Source organism: Coregonus lavaretus (assembly GCF_964263955.1).
Source record: "Coregonus lavaretus genome assembly, chromosome: 10".
Taxonomy (NCBI): Eukaryota; Metazoa; Chordata; class Actinopteri; order Salmoniformes; family Salmonidae; genus Coregonus; species Coregonus lavaretus.
Window position 1 is genome coordinate 3330174 of NC_139997.1, and position 17835 is coordinate 3348008.

The 17835-nt window shown below is 45.4% G+C and overlaps 1 protein-coding gene across 2 annotated transcripts in view; it reads left to right on the plus strand.

Moving 5' to 3' along the window:
• Positions 1-17835, plus strand: part of LOC311136565 (ras-related protein Rab-27B-like) — a 100159-nt gene that overhangs the window by 41178 nt on the left and 41146 nt on the right. The window contains exon 1 of one of the 2 annotated variants that reach the window (XM_084170749.1): positions 11141-11251. The exons of the other annotated variant lie outside the window; for it this stretch is intronic. The gene's annotated coding sequence lies outside the window, so the exon portion shown is untranslated. Of the gene's footprint in view, positions 1-11140; positions 11252-17835 lie in introns of those variants that run through there. 2 annotated transcript variants of the gene reach the window in all.

Here is a 17835-nt window from a genome sequence, read left to right on the forward strand (position 1 = left end):
TTGTTGTAAATGTAATCTCTGTGCCTGTGCACATGTATGCATGTTCAACTAGTCTACCCTAATGTTGATGTTATGCTGGCACGGTTAAACTGTCGTTCAAACTGTACAATAGTTTTTGTTTTTGGTCTTACAGACAATACTGTGTGGTGCCTGGGCTTCTTCCCGGAGGGGATTCTAGTTACAGAAACAGAATTCCTTTGCCTGCGTGTGTCATTGGAGCAGAACTGTATCCAGTGAACTGTATCCCTCTTGAGGGATTAGACTGATTACTCATGAGGAGCTGAATGGCAGTTTGTTCTGTATGTTTCTTTGGAATAATAATAATAATATGCCATTTAGCAGACGCTTTTATCCAAAGCGACTTACAGTCATGTGCGCATACATTTTTACGTATGGGTGGTCCCGGGGATTGAACCCACTACCCTGGCGTTACAAGCGCCATGCTCTACCAATTGAGCTACAGAGGACCACAGGATTGGCAGTTACGTTATGACCACCTCTCCCATCATCTGTTGATCACCAGTTCTCTTAGCTACAGATTGTCATACCAGATAATGTGACTTAACCAAAGATGTTTGGTATCCAGGATGGTACTGTTTGGTGTAGCACAGATAATATTCTAACAACGTTAGCGATGCCGTCTTTGGCCTCGATTCAGGGAAACAGGAGTCTCGTAAAATGTCTGTGTCCAGTTGCAAGGGGTCAGTTTGAATTTAGAAAATGCTCCGTTATTAAAATAAATAATAGTTTTGCTCCATAAAGTAATCCAACAATATGTGCTCCGCCATCATGTCTATTTCAAGTCTTCTCTCATTGATGGTGTCACGAAGAAGTCAGGCGCAGGACGCAGAAACTCTAAGAAACGTACTTTACTAAACAAAGTAAAGAACACAACACAGAATACCTCCACACAGGGAGGGACTAACCCGCTCACCAACGACACACGTAACAATGAACAATCACACACAAATTCCAAATGAGAGACAGGGGTAAATATAGGGAATACAATCAAACATAATGGGGAACAGGTGTAAACAATAAAGACTAAACTAGACAAACACCGAAACATCGATCGGCAGCAGCTAGTACTCCGGGGACGACGAACGCCGAAGCCTGCCCGAGCAAGGAGGAGGAGCAGCCTCGGCTGAATCCGTGACAGATGGAGCCAGGTCTCTGTCATCATGACATGCAGCACTTTGTGGTGGACTCTTGAAATAGACAAGATGTCAGCAAAAATCTTTGGGTAAATCACATTATCTGGTGTAAATCTGTAGCTACAGTTCTCTGCACTTGAGTATCTCTACACCTGAGACACACTCGGACACACTGAACTGTACTACGCTGTTCATACAATTATTTGTGTATGTTACTTTTACCATATAACATTCTTGTTGAATACCCAGTTCTCTTAAGTTAGCATTCAATAGTGTACACTCCCCTGTATTTTTGAATTGGACAAATAAACAAACATTCTTTGGATATCTGAATGTCTAGCATCTGTTTGATGCTATAGCTTATATAAATATATTCTGTAAATCCATAAGGGCATACACATTTCAAAGATTGATAGAAAATATTCATATTTATTTTATGGTGGTTCTAAATCAGGGCTCTCCAACCCTGTTCCTGGAGAGGTACCGTCCTGTAGGTTTTCCCTCCAACCCTAATCTAGCACCATGATTCGAATAACTACCTGGTTGATAAGCTGAATGAGGTTAGTTATAACTGGGGTTGGAGTGAAAACCTATAGGGGGGTAGCTCTCCAGGAACAGGGTTGGAGACCCCTGTTCTACATGGTCTTATGCTGAGCCACAATGGCTGCGTTTACACAGGCAGTCCAATTCTGATCTTTTTTCCACTAATTGGTCTTAATCACATCAGATCTTTTTTTCAGAACTGATCTGATTGGCCAAAAGACCAATTAGTGAAAAAAAGATCAGAATTGGGATGCCTGTGTAAACGCAACCATTATCCTTGCTTCGGTACACTGGCAATTGTGTTCGGCATGGTGGGCTGGGGAAGCTGAGACTCTTTGTGCTCATGGCAATGGGCTTGTTCTGTCTTCGGTGAACGGCCAGCTGGATAAGACTCTGCCAAAAGTGGTGTAGGGGTTCTTAACCACCAACTATTTGGTCCTCTTGCGGAAGATTTCCTGGTGCTGCACGTCTCCTGGAAAGACACGGTTGTGGTGTTAGCATTTTACACTTTTTGTGGAAGAGACGTAGGGCAACACACCTTTGTTGGTAACGGTATCAACCGAATGGGACCGGCTAGTGTATTGTTTAGGGACAATGAGGGGACATTGGGAGCTGCTTTTGAGAGGAAAGATCAGTCAACAAAGTGAATTGTCTGGGGGTCTAAAGAAGGTGTGAGAAGTCTTTGGAAGGCAGTTCTTACACAGTATGAATTGTTGTGTATGGGAGGTTGAGGAGAAATGGAACCTTAATCGCTCTCATACACAACAATACATTTACTGTCTAAACACAACCCTGCACAACCAAAAACCCCTTCCTCATCTCAAAGTACTGTCTGTAAACTTCCCCCCAAGCCCATTGACTTTGACAGATCATTCTTGTCAATAGTAGCCCATTGCATGGCATTTTTGTAGACATGTCTTTGTATTGTGTTTAAGAGAATCTACAGAGAGGAGAATGAGGTGGTTGTGTCATTACTGTTGTAGTCTTGATTTTATACCTTTCAGTGTCCCTTACGGGTTTCTGTCCATCAGTCTTGTTGTGCTCCATAACCGCAAGGCGTGTCTCCTCCCTCATGCTTGTGTACCCAAAATGACCCCCCCGCTTTGGGGTATTTATCAGCAGGGCACTGTGGAATGACTCCAGATAACCTGAGTTTTACTAAAAGTAAAGATTAAAAGAGAAGGGGTAGACTAAATTGATTACATGGTCTGGAAGGTTCTCTGTAGTCCTCAGGCTACATCTAACCACCTGTAACCCCATAACACAAATCATACAAACTCTACCCAATTCATGATTATACCATGCTTAATGTAAATTGAGCTATACTACATGACCAAAAGTATGTGGACACCTGCTCGTGTGAACATCTCATTCCAAAATCATGGGCATTAATATGGAGTTGGTCCCCCCCTTTGCTGCTATAACAGCCTCCACTCTTCTGGGAAGGCTTTCCACTAGATGTTGGAACATTGCTGCGGGGACTTGCTTCCATTCAGTCACGAGCATTAGTGAGGTCGGGCACTGATGTTGGGCGATAAGGCCTGGCTCGCAGTCGGTGTTCCAATTCATCCCAAAGGTGTTTGATGGGGTTGAGGTCAGGGCTCTGTGCAGGCCAGTCAAGTTCTTCCACACTGATCTAAAAAAAAACATTTCTGTATGGACCTCACTTTGTGCACGGGGGCATTGTCATGCTGAAACAGAAAAGGGCCTTCCCCAAACTGTTGTCACAAAGTTGGAAGCACAGAATCATCTAGAATGTCATTGTATGTTGTGGTCCTCTGTAGCTCAATTGGTAGAGCATGGCGCTTGTAACGCCAGGGTAGTGGGTTCGATCCCCGGGACCATCCATACGTAAAAATGTATGCACACATGACTGTAAGTCGCTTTGGATAAAAGCGTCTGCTAAATGGCATATTATTATTATTATGTTGTAGCGTTAAGATTTCCCTTCACTGGAACTAAGGGGCCTTGCCTGAACCATGAAAAACAGCCCCAGACCATTATTCCTCCTCCACCAAACTTTACAGTTGGCACTATGCATTCGGGCAGGTAGCGTTCTCCTGGCATCCGCCAAACCCAGATTCGTCCGTCGGACTGCCAGATGATGAAGCGTGATTCATCACTCCAGAGAACGCGTTTCCACTGCTCCAGAGTCCAATGGCGGCGAGCTTTACACCACTCCAGCCGACGCTTGTTATTGGGCATGGTGATTTTAGGCTTGTGTGAGGCTGCTCTGCCATGGAAACCCATTTCATGAAGCTCCCGACGAACAGTTCTTGTGCTGACGTTGCTTCCAGAGGCAGTTTGGAACTCAGTAGTGAGTATTGCAACCGATGACAGGCGATTTTTACTCGCTACGCATAAATTGCAAACAATTCTAAAAACATGTTTGGCTTTAATTATGGGGTATTGTGTGTAGATGGTTGAGAAAAATAATCAATTTAATCAATTTTGAGTTCAGGCTGTAACACAACAAAATGTGGAATAATTCAAGGGATATGAAGACACTGTAGGTGTTCCCAGGTGGGATAGGGCACGATCAGCTTCTTTTGTTTTGTTGACGTTGAGGCAGAAGTAATTTTCCTGGCACCACTCCGCCAGGGCCCTCACCTCTTCCCTGTAGGATCAGCATGGCAGAGGTTGCCTACCCTCGCCACCTGGGATTCGGCCCATCAGGAAGTCTAGGACCCAGTTGCACAGGGAGGGGTTCAGACCGAGGGCCCTGAGCTTAGTGACAAGCTTGGAGGGCACTATGGTGTTGAAAGCACAGCTGTAGTTGATGAACAACATTTTCAGGTATTCCTCTTGTCCAGGTGGGATAGGGCGGTGTGCAGTGCAATGGTGATTGTGTCATCCATGGATCTTTTGGGGCAAATTGTAGTTGTTCTAGGGCAGTGGTTCCCAAACTTTTTATAGTCCCGTACCCTTTCAAACATTTAACCTCCAGCTGCGTACCCCCTCTAGCACCAGGGGCAGCGCACTCTCAAATGTTCTTTTTTTGCCATCATTGTAAAGCCTGCCACACACACACTATACGATACATTTATTAAACATAAGAATGAGTGTGAGTTTTTGTCACAACCCGGCTCGTGGGAAGTTACATAGAGCTCTTATAGGACCTGGGCACAAATAATAATATAATAATAATAATCAATACTTTTGCTCTTTTGTTATCCATCTTCCATATAAAACCTTATTTGTTCATCAAAAATTGTGAATAACTCACCACAGGATGCACATAACTTTGCAATGTTGGGTTGTATTGGAGAGTCTCAGTCTTAAATCATTTTCCACACACAGTCTGTGCCTGTATTTAGTTTTCATGCTAGTGAGGGCCGAGAATCCACTCTCACATAGGTACGTGGTTGCAAAGGGCATCAGTGTCTTAACACCACGATTTACCAAGGCAGGTTACTCTTGAGAGCAGCCCTATCCAGAAATCTGGCAGTGGCTTCTGGTTACATTCAATTTTCACAGATCCGCTTGTTGCAATTTCGATGAGGCTCTCTTGTTCCGATATCGGTAAGTGGACTGGAGGCAGGGCATGAAAGGGATAACGAATCCAGTGGTTTGTGTCGTCCGTTTCGGGGAAAGTACCTGCGTAATTGCGCACCCAGCTCACTCAGGTGCTTCTCTATATCACATTTGACATTGTCCGTAAGCTTGAGTTCATTTGCACACAAAATATCATACAATGACGGAAAGACCTGTGTGTTGTCCCTGTTAATGCAGACAGAGAAGAGCTCCAACTTCTTAATCATAGCCTCAATTCTGTCCCGCACGTTGAATATAGTTGCGGAGAGTCCCTGTAATCCTAGATTCAGATCATTTAGGTGAGAAAAAAACATCACTCAGATAGGCCAGTTGTGTGAGAAACTCGTCATCATGCAAGCGGTCAGACAAGTGAAAATTATGGTCAGTAAAGAAAACTTTAAGCTCGTCTCTCAATTCAAAACAACGTGTCAATACTTTGCCCCTTGATAACCAGCTCACTTCTGCATGTTGTAAAAGCGTTACTTGGCCGCTGCCCATATCATTGCATAATGCAGAAAATACACGAGAGTTCAGGGGCCTTGCTTTAACAAAGTTAACCATTTTCACTGTAGTGTCCAAAACGTCTTTCAAGCTGCCAGGCACAAGAGCCTCTCGGTGGATGCTGCAGTGTACCCAAGTGGCTTCGGGAGCAACTGCTTGAATGCGCGTTAGCACTCCACTATGTCTCCCTGTCATGGCTTTTGCGCCATCAGTACAGATACCAACACATCTTGACCACCAAAATCCATTTATAATATAATATAATAATAATATAATATGCCATTTAGCAGGTAGCATGAGACGGAGTCTACAACCCACACAAGTGGCTCAGGTAGTGCAGCTCATCCAGGATGGCACATCAATGCGAGCTGTGGCAAGAAGGTTTGCTGTGTCTGTCAGCGTAGTGTCCAGAGCACGGAGGCGCTACCAGGAGACAGGCCAGTACATCAGGAGACATGGAGGAGGCCGTAGGAGGGCAACAACCCAGCAGCAGGACTGCTACCTCCGCCTTTGTGCAAGGAGGAGCAGGAGGAGCACTGCCAGAGCCCTGCAAAATGACCTCCAGCAGGCCACAAATGTGCATGTGTCTGCTCAAACGGTCAGAAACAGACTCCATGAGGGTGGTATGAGGGCCCAACGTCCACAGGTGGGGGTTGTGCTTACAGCCCAACACCGTGCAGGACGTTTGGCATTTGCCAGAGAACACCAAGATTGGCAAATTCGCCACTGGCGCCCTGTGCTCTTCACAGATGAAAGCAGGTTCACACTGAGCACATGTGACAGACGTGACAGAGTCTGGAGATGCCGTGGAGAACGTTCTGCTGCCTGCAACATCCTCCAGCATGACCGGTTTGGCGGTGGGTCAGTCATGGTGTGGGGTGGCATTTCTTTGGGGGGCCGCACAGCCCTCCATGTGCTCGCAAGAGGTAGCCTGACTGCCATTAGGTACCGAGATGAGATCCTCAGACCCCTTGTGAGACCATATGCTGGTGCGGTTGACCCTGGGTTCCTCCTAATGCAAGACAATGCTAGACCTCATGTGGCTGGAGTGTGTCAGCAGTTCCTGCAAGAGGAAGGCATTGATGCTATGGACTGGCCCGCCCGTTCCCCAGACCTGAATCCAATTGAGCACATCTGGGACATCATGTCTCGCTCCATCCACCAACGCCACGTTGCACCACAGACTGTCCAGGAGTTGGCGGATGCTTTAGTCCAGGTCTGGGAGGAGATCCCTCAGGAGACCATCCGCCACCTCATCAGGAGCATGCCCAGGCGTTGTAGGGAGGTCATACAGGCACGTGGAGGCCACACACACTACTGAGCCTCATTTTGACTTGTTTTAAGGACATTACATCAAAGTTGGATCAGCCTGTAGTGTGGTTTTCCACTTTAATTTTGAGTGTGACTCCAAATCCAGACCTCCATGGGTTGATAAATTTGATTTCCATTAATAATTTTTGTGTGATTTTGTTGTCAGCACATTCAACTATGTAAAGCGAAAAGTATTTAATAAGATTATTTCATTCATTCAGATCTAGGGTGTGTTATTTTAGTGTTCCCTTTATTTTTTTGAGCAGTGTAGAATGACTGATGCTAGCGTTGGATGTGCCGGTGGAAGCAGAACAACTTGTGTCGTCGACAGGTGCAGTACTACCAGTAGAGTTGGTATGTGTCTCTATGGACGTGGGCCGTACTTTTTTAAACCATTTATCCATTTTCTAGCAAACGGAATGAGCAGCAGCTACGTTAGTGGAATTCCCACGAGAGAGTAACGGTTAATGTGATTGGATGTTAATTATTTGACCAGGCTACCTGTATTTGACGTTGTGTTGTTATTTCGCTGAACACTAGATGGTTAAATTTTATTTTTGGCAGTGAAACGAGGCTACTACTAACATCACCCAAATGTATAGCCCCGTTGGAAAATCTAAATGGACTGTTTGAAAATGTGAATCACATTTTCATTTGGCGTACCCCGCCGACGGCATACCCCAGTTTGGGAATAGCCGGTCCAGGGTGTCGGGCAAGGTGGAGGTGATATGGTCCTTGTATAGACTCTCATTTAGTTCAGTTACCTAAGCTTGCTTGGATATACGTGGTGGACATCTTGAAGCAAGTGTGGACAACAGACTGGGATAGGGAGAGGCTGAATATGTCCATAAACACTCCAGATCTGGAGCCCTCAGTCCTCGTGAGCGGCGGGATCCCACGACGTCCACGCTGTGTTGTTTTCCTCGAAGCGTGGTCAAAGAATGTGTTAAGTTTGTCTGGCAGTGAGGCGTTGTCTCGTTTCAGAGAGAAAAGCTTTAAATAACTGGAAGATAATTAGCATCTAAGCTACTTACAGAATGGAGGGTAGTTATAGGAGTTGAAAAGGTTTGATACAGAGAAAGGATATGTCCAAAATGGCACCCTATTCCCTGTATAGTTCACTACTTTTGACCAGGGTGGCTGTAAAAGGGCATAGAATGGTGGCTTGGGTAGTGGTGGGAAATTAGGTCCGTCCTGTTAAACGGTCCAGCAAACACGGTTGCAGAAGACAAAAGGTTCCACGTGGAGAGGGCACTGAGGGAAGCAGAGGACCAGTTACTGTAGATGTAATTTATTGGTTGCGTAAACAACGTTTTGCAAGTGTTACAGCAGGTGCAGTGAAATGCTTATGTTTCTAGCTCCAACACTGCAAGTAGTCACGGTTACTAGCCGGCTACCACCCGGTACTCAACCCTGCACCATAGAGTCATTGAATACTGGTCACGTTAATAATGTTTACATACTGTTTTACCCACTTCATATGTATGTATATATACTGTATTCTAGTCATGGTTCATCCTATATAACTACTGCTGAACACACTTTTTCTATTCATATACTGTCCATACTATCAATACACACCATTTTATATATACATATATATATATATTCCGGACTCTGACATTGCCTGCGCTGATATTTATTAATTTCTTTTTTTTTTACTTTTTGGATTATGTATGTATTGTTTTGTATTGTTAGTTATTATTACTGCACTGTTGGAGCTGGAAACACAAGCATTTCACTGCACCTGAGAGAACATCTGCAAATATGTGTACGCCACCAATAAACTTTTATTTGATTAGAATGTCTCGCAAATACACAAATAATAAAAAAAAATGACAGAACGGGTCCAATTAACGATAGAGTAGATATATTAATAATAATATATACCATTTAGCAGATGTTTTTTTCCAAAGCGACTTACAGGCATGCGTTTTATACGTAAGGGTGGTCCCAGGAATTGAACTCATTTTGACTCGTGTTCCGTGGGCCTACATGTGAATTTGCGGGGCACAACAAACAATAAACCAAGGCGAGCGTCACACCGATCTTCTCCTGAAATTCACTTTCCCCTCCGTGTCTCATTCACTAAATTGCATTGAAAAAGAAATGTGATCTCTGGTTAAAGATTGAGTTTTGATGTCCGTTCGAGTACTCATGCCCATCACTGTGTCTCAAACTCAGGTCAGTAATAACCACTACATCACTGTATCTCGAACTCAGGTCAGGCTATCTAGCTGACAGCCCTGTGTCCCAAACTCAGGTCAGGCTATCTAGCTGACAGCCCTGTCTCAAACTCAGGTGGCCTGTCAGCCCCACCCTCTGGCCTGTCAGCCCCACCCCCTGGCCTGTCAGCCCCACCCCCTGTCTTGTCAGTCCCACCCCTGGCCTGTCAGCCCCACCCCCTGGCCTGTCAGCCCCACCCCCTGGCCTGTCAGCCCCACCCCCTGGCCTGTCAGTCCCACCCCCTGGCCTGTCAGTCCCACCCCCTGGCCTGTCAGCCCCACCCCCTGGCCTGTCAGTCCCACCCCCTGGCCTGTCAGCCCCACCCCCTGGCCTGTCAGCCCCACCCCCTGGCCTGTCAGCCCCACCCCCTGGCCTGTCAGCCCCACCCCCTGGCCTGTCAGTCCCTCCCCCTGGCCTGTCAGCCCCACCCCCTGGCCTGTCAGCCCCACCCCCTGGCCTGTCAGTTCCACCCCCTGGCCTGTCAGCCCCACCCCCTGGCCTGTCAGCCCCACCCCTTCCTTACACACACAGAAACAGAGAGCGAGAAAAAGAGAATCTGCACAGATTCTGTCAGACCTGGGCCCTGACAGTAAATCTCAGAAAGACAAAAATAATGGGGTTCCAAAAAAGGTCCAGTTGCCAGGACCGCGAATACAAGTTCCATCTAGACCCCGTTGCCATAGAGCTCACCAAAAACTATACATACATCGGCCTAAACATCAGACCCCGTTGCCATAGAGCTCACCAAAAACTATACATACCTCGGCCTAAACATCAGACCCCGTTGCCATAGAGCTCACCAAAAACTATACATACATCGGCCTAAACATCAGACCCCGTTGCCATAGAGCTCACCAAAAACTATACATACATCGGCCTAAACATCAGACCCCGTTGCCATAGAGCTCACCAAAAACTATACATACCTCGGCCTAAACATCAGACCCCGTTGCCCTAGAGCTCACCAAAAACTATACATACCTCGGCCTAAACATCAGACCCCGTTGCCCTAGAGCTCACCAAAAACTATACATACCTCGGCCTAAACATCAGACCCCGTTGCCCTAGAGCACTCCAAAAACGATACATACCTCGGCCTAAACATCAGCGCCACAGGTAACTTCCACAAAGCTGTGAACGATCTGAGAGACAAGGCAAGAAGGGCCTTCTATGCCATCAAAAGGAATATAAAATTCGACATACCAATTAGGATCTGGCAAAAAATACTTGAATTAGATGGAAACTGAGCTGCACTTCCTAACCTAATGCCAAATGTATGACCATATTAGAGACACATATTTCCCTCAGATTACAGAGATCCACAAAGAATTTGAAAAAACTAAACAAATCCAATTAGGATAAACTCCCTTATCTACTGGGTGAAAAACCACAGTGTGCCATCACAGCTGCAATATTTGTGACCTGTTGCCACAAGAAAAGGGCAACCAGTGAAGAACAAACACCATTGTAAATACAACCCATATTTATGTTGATTTATTTTCCCATTTGTACATTAACTATTTGCACATTGTTACAACACTGTATATAGACATAATATGACATTTGAAATATCTTTATTCTTTTGGAACTTCTGAGTGTAATGTTTACTGTTAATATTTATTGTTTATTTCACTTTTGTTTACTATCTACTTCACTTGCTTTGGCAATGTTAACACACGTTTCCCATGCCAATAAAGCCCTTAAAATTAAAATTGAATTGAGAGAGAGAGAGAGAGAGAAAACATCAATCTGCAGCATGACCATAGTGGGCTTAGCCTGCAGCCAGGGGTGTGGCCTGCAGCCAGGGGTGTGGCCTGCAGCCAGGGGTGTGGCCTACAGCCAGGGGTGTGGTCTACAGCGCTGGTGCTACAGTTTAGTCGGCTGGCTCACCGTACAGGGCTGGTGGTTTGGAAGATAAGGAGCTACTGCTGCTGCTACTGGGGTTAAGGGCTGGTTTCAGTGAAAGGCACAGAGCTAAAACGGTAAGGAGGATCCTGTTTTACTCTCTCTGGCTGGAAGGACCTCGTCAGGGGAGAGAGAGGGAAGGCAGTAGAGGTTGAACACTTCAGACCTACCATAGAAGGTTTAAGTCGAGAGGACAGTTTTAGTGTGTGAAGTATATGGGTTTGGGAGGAGAGGTTTAGAGTTTTAGTGTGTGAGAGTTGGGCTGTGGTTTGGGAGGAGAGGTTCAGAGTTTTAGTGTGTGAGAGTTGGGCTGTGGTTTGGGAGGAGAGGTTCAGAGTTTAGTGTGTGAGAGTTGGGCTGTGGTTTGGGAGGAGAGGTTCAGAGTTGAAAAGCAGAAATACCTTATTTACATAAGTATTCAGACCCTTTGCAAAGAGACTCAAAATTGAGCTTGTGCATCCTGTTTCCATTGATCATCCTTGAGATGTTTCTACAACTTGATTGGAGTCCACCTGTGGTAAATTCAATTGATTGGACATGATTTGGAAAGGCACACACCTGTCTATATAAGGTCCCACAGTTGACAGTGCATGTCAGAGCAAAAACCAAGCCATGAGGTCGAAGGAATTGTCCGTAGATTGTGTTGAGGCACAGATCTGGGGAAGGGCACCAAAAAATGTCTGCAGCATTGAAGGTCCCCAAGAACACAGTGGCCTTCATCAATGTTAAATGGAAGAAGTTTGGAACCACCAAGACTCTTCCTAGAGCTGGCCGCCCGGCCAAATTGAGCAATCGGGGGAGAAGGGCCTTGGTCAGGGAGGTGACCAAGAACCCGATGGTCACTCTGACAGAGCTCCAGAGTTCCTCTGTGGAGATGGGAGAACCTTCCAGAAGGACAACCATCTCTGCAGCACTCCACCAATCAGGCCTTTATGGTAGAGTGGCCAGACAGAAGCCACTCCTCAGTAAAAGGCACATGACAGCCCGCTTGGAGTTTGCCAAAAGGCACCTAAAGGACTCTCAGACCATGAGAAACAAGATTCTCTGGTCTGATGAAACCAAGATTGAACTCTTTGGCCGGAATGCCAAGTGTCACATGTGGAGGAAACCTGGCACCATCCCTACGGTGAAGCATGGTAGTGGCAACATCATGCTGTAGAGATGTTTTTCAGCGGTAGGGACTGGGAGACTAGTCAGGATCGAGGCAAAGATTAACGGAGCAAAGTACAGAGAGATTCTTGATGAAAACCTGCTCCAGAGCGCTCAGGACCTCAGACTGGGGCGAAGGTTCACCTTCCAACAGGACAACGACCCTAAGCACAGAGCCAAGACAACGCAGGAGTGGCTTCGGGACAAGTCTCTGAATGTCCTTGAGTGGCCCAGCCAGAGCCCGGACTTGAACCTGATCGAACATCTCTGGAGAGACCTGAAAATAGCTGTGCAGTGACGCTCCCCATCCAACCTGACAGAGCTTGAGAGGATCTGCAGAGAAGAATGGGAGAAACTCCCCAAATACAGGTGTGCCAAGCTTGTAGCGTCATACCCAAGAAGACTCAGTGCTGTAATCACTGCCAAAGGTGCTTCAACAAAGTACTGAGTAAAGGGTCTGAATACTTATGTAAATGTGATAATTCCATTGTTTTTTTATACATTTGCAGAAATGTCAAAAAAACTGTTTTTGCTTTGTCATTATGGGGTACTGTGTGTAGATTGATGAGGGAAAACAAAAATGTTATACATTTTAGAATAAGGCTGTAACGTTACAAAATGTGGAAAAACTTTAAGGGGTCTGAATACTTTCCGAATGCACTGCATGCTACAGTGTGTCCTAATAGTGTTGTCAGCACCGCTGTCTGAACATGTCCTAATACGGAATGAATGGAGTTTAATGAACTGTTTGAATATAAATAGGTGACAAACACGTGTCATTACGTCAGGGTTCTCTGCTCTTACACTCACTAATGCCCTCCTCTCTCTCTCTCTCTCTCTCTCTCTCTCTCTCTCTCTCTCTCTCTCTCTCTCTCTCTCTCTCTCTCTCTCTCTCTCTCTCTCTCTCTCTCTCTCTCTCTCTCTCTCTCTCTCTCTCAGGGAAACGTTTGCATTTCCAAAGTAAAAAAAACAAAAGTGAGATGACAAAAAACAATTACAAATGAACAGTAAACATTGCGCTCACAAAGGTTTTCAAAATGATACACATTGCAAGTGATACAGTATATTATCAGATTCTCTCTCTCTAACTGATAAGGCAAGGCAGCATGTGACATTGCAACATATTGAATGACTGCTTGTGGCTCATCTCTCAGAGAAGAGGACACAGAGAACAACTTGTCTTTAACTGCTGATACATCCTCTGTTTCCCAAATGGCTTTTGACCATGGTCCATAGGGCTCTGGTCAAAAGTAGTGCACTAAAGAGGGTGCCATTTGGGATGTGGGTTTAGCTAGGCTAAACACAACCCCGACCCCATGACATGACATTTACATGATGTTACAGACCTACAGACGGTTTACTTTATGTACGTCCCAAACGGCACCCTATTCCCTATATAGTGCACTACTTTTGACCAGCGGTTCTGGTTAAAAGTAGTGCACTATATAGGGAATAGGGTACCATTTGGGACTCGGAATTTTCACCTTATTTGTCTGAAAGGGCAGTTTGTTGTAATTCATTTAAATGGTATTGACATGCAAATTATCTCATTGTTTCTAAACCTAATAATACGCCTAAAGTTGTTTCGCTGCTTGGGTTCCTCCGCTGTTTGACAAACACACCCCAAACACCCTGCAGTGTTGCTGCATGTTGTTTTAACAAGTTAATTATGGGTGATTCAAGTTATTTTGTTATCAACCCTTTCAGCACCTTGTATTGCAGTAACATGACTATATCTGAAATAATGAACCAGATAAAAAAATATATACAGTACCAGATAAAAGTTTGGACACACCTACTCATTCCAGGGTTTTTTTTAATTTTTACTATTTTCTACATTGTATAATAATAGTGAAGACATCAAAACTATGAAATAACACATATGGAATCATGTAGTAACCAAAAAAGTGTTAAACAAATCAAAATATATTTTATATTTGAGATTCTTCAAAGTAGCCACCCTTTGCCTTGATGACAGCTTTGCACACTCTTGGCATTCTCTCAACCAGCTTCACCTGGAATGCTTTTCCAACAGTCTTGAAGAAGTTCCCACATATGCTTAGCACTTGTTTGCTGCTTTTCCTTCAATCTGCGGTCCAACTCATCCCAAACCATCTCAATTGGGTTGAGGTCGGGTGATTGTGGAGGCTAGGTCATCTGATACAGCACTCCATCACACTCCTTCTTGGTCAAATAGCCCTTACACAGCCTGGAGGTGTGTTTTGTATTCGGCCATTGTTCTTTTACTCAGTGGGGGTCTCAACTTAATGTTGAGAGTTAGAATAGTAGAATACACAAGGTGCAATTTTGATATTTGGTCGCATCAGCAGTTTTTCTCTTATGTCAGTCACTGACAGTCACTCAATTAGTCCATGTCAGCAAAACAAATTTAGATTGGTAAATTAGTTTAGCTAGCTATCTAAACTTGTAATCATGGTTGAGGGGGGGGGGGGGCAACAACATTTCACTTAGGTCCCCCAAAAGGCCGGCTCTGACTCCATGTGTGGTTATGGATGTGGGTACGCAGACCCGCGAGCCACTAAAGCCCCTCATGATGAGGTCCGAATTTTTGTGGCCCCCACTCCCATCAAAGTTACCCATCCCTGATTTAAATCAATGAAACGGACAGACACATTTTTTTTTTTTTACAGGGAATATGAATAAATATGTATTGGTATTGAGCGTGTGGGCAAGACATTTCTGTTTGTTTCAGTATCAAGGGCCAGATACACAGATAGCAGTATTGACCGACATGGTGGTGCACTCAGAAACAGACGTGAAACTCACACACACACACACTCTCTCAGACACACACACACGCACGCACATACACACACACACACACACACACACACACACACTCTCTCAGACACACACGCACGCACATACACACACACACACACTCTCATAGACACACACACACGCACGCACATACACACACACACACACACACACTCTCTCAGACACACACACACGCACGCACATACACACACACACACACACACTCTCTCAGACACACACACACGCACGCACGCACATACACACACACACACACACACACGCACACATCGACCCCAGACCTGTTCTTCCGGAGCCAGCCACCTTTGATAGTGATCAATAGCTTCTCGAGCAACAGCCAGCATGTGTCACCGCAGAAAACCACATCACCTAGAATAGAAAGTCGGGATGCTCTTGATGATGCAGCTGTAAAGGTTCCTGAGGAAGAAGAGGCTTTGTTCTGGTGTGAGAGGACCATGTGATGTGGACACCGAGGAACTTGAAGCTCTCGACCCTCTCCACTGTGGCTCTGTCGATGTGGATGGGGGGGGTGTGCACCCCCTGTTTTTCCCGTACTCCACGATCAGCTCATTGGTCTTGCTGACGTTGAGGGAGAGGTTGTTGTCCTGGCACCACACTGGTGCCAGGTCTCTGACCTCCTCCCTGTAGGCTCTCTCGCGCCGTTGGTGATCAGGCCCACCACCGTCGTGTCGTCAGCAAACTTGATGATGATGGAGTTGGAGTCATGCGTGGTAGACGGGGAGGGGTAGCCTACTCTCACCTACCCTTTTTCCACATTTTGTTACGTTACAGCCTTATTCTAAAATTGATTAAATAAATAGAAATCCTCAGCAATCTACACGCAATACCCCATAATGACAAAGCGAAAAAGAAAAAAAATTGTTGTTGAAATTTAGCTAATTTATAAAAAATTATAAAAAATAACCAAAACTGAAATACCTTATTGACATAAGTATTCCAACCCTTTGCTATGATACTCAAAATTTTGCTCAGGTGCATCCTGTTTCCATTGATCATCCTTGAGATGTTTCTACAACTTGATTGGAGTCCACCTGTGGTAAATCCAATTGATTGGACATGATTTGGAAAGGCACACACCTGTCTATATAAGGTCCCACTGTTGACAGTGTATGTCAGAGCAAAAACCAAGCCATGAGATCGAAGGAATCGTCCGTAGAGCTCCGAGACAGGATTGTGTCGAGGCACAGATCTGGGGAAGGGTACCAAAAAATGTCTGCAGCTTTGAAGGTCCCCAAGAACACAGTGGCCTCCATCATTCTTAAATGGAAGAAGTTTAGAACCACCAAGACTCTTCCTAGAGCTGGCCCACCGGCAAAACTGAGCAATCTGGGGAGAAGGGCCTTGGTCAGAGAGGTGACCAAGAACCCGATGGTCACTCTGACAGAGCTCTAGAGTTCCTCTGTGGAGATGGGAGAACCGTCCAGAAGGACAACCATCTCTGCAGCACTCCACCAATAAGGCCTTAATGGTAGAGTGGCCAGGCGGAAGCCACTTCTCAGACCATGAGAAACAAGATTCTCTGGTCTGATGAAACCAAGATTTAACTCTTTGGCCTGATTGCCAAGTGTCACATCTGGAGGAAACCTGGCACCATCCCTACGGTGAAGCAAGGTGGTGGCAGCATCATGCTGTGGGGATGTTTTTCAGCGGCAGGGACTGGGAGACTAGTCAGGATCGAGGCAAAGATGAATGGAGCAAAGTACAGAGAGATCCTTGATGAAAACCTGCTCCAGAGCGCTCAGGACCTCAGACTGGGGCGAAGGTTCACCTTCCAACAGGACAACGACCCTAAGCACAGAGCCAAGACAACGCAGGAGTGGCTTCGGGACAAGTCTCTGAATGTCCTTGAGTGGCCCAGCCAGGACCCGGACATGAACCCAATCTAACATCTCTGGAGAGACCTGAAAATAGCTGTGTACATTTACAAAATATTCTAAAAACCAGTTTTTGGTTTGTCATCATGGGGTGTTGTCTGTAGATTGGGGGAAAAAACAATTTAATCCATTTTAGAATAAGGCTGTAACATAACAAAATGTGGAAAAAGTCAAGGGGTCTGAATACTTTCCGAATGCACTGTATACAGAAACTACTCCACAATAGAATCTATACAGAAACTAGTCCAGGATAGAATCTATACAGAAACCACTCCAGAAAATAATCTATACTGAAACTACTCCAGAATAGAAAACGGTATCACTTCATTTGGATAGCTGCAAATAGAGTGTTTGTAGATGTTCAGTAGATGTTCAATTGACCTTAAACCTAACCCTAATCAAAACCCTAGTAAGCGGTTGGTGAAAAAAATGGGGTGGCAGGTAGCATAGCGGTCAGAGCGTTGGGAGTGTTGGGCAAAGGTTGCTAGTTTGAATCCCTGAGCCGACTAGGTGAAGAAAATCTGTCAATCTGCCCTTGAGCAAGGGACTTAACCCCAGGGTTGCCGTCAATCATGGCTGATCCCTGTCTGTGACCCTACTCTCTGGGGGTGTTTAAGGGGGAGTTGGGATGTGCAAAAAACACATTTCCATTTAACACCTCACACTTGTACGTGCATGCAGTGAAGCATTGTAATCACGCAGACTCATTGGGTTATTTTGGTGTACACAAAGTGAGAAAATAGATGTGTTTGTAAAGGAGGAAGCCTCAGTGACTGCACTCACCTGAACTTTACTACTGCTGACAACAGATGGATCCC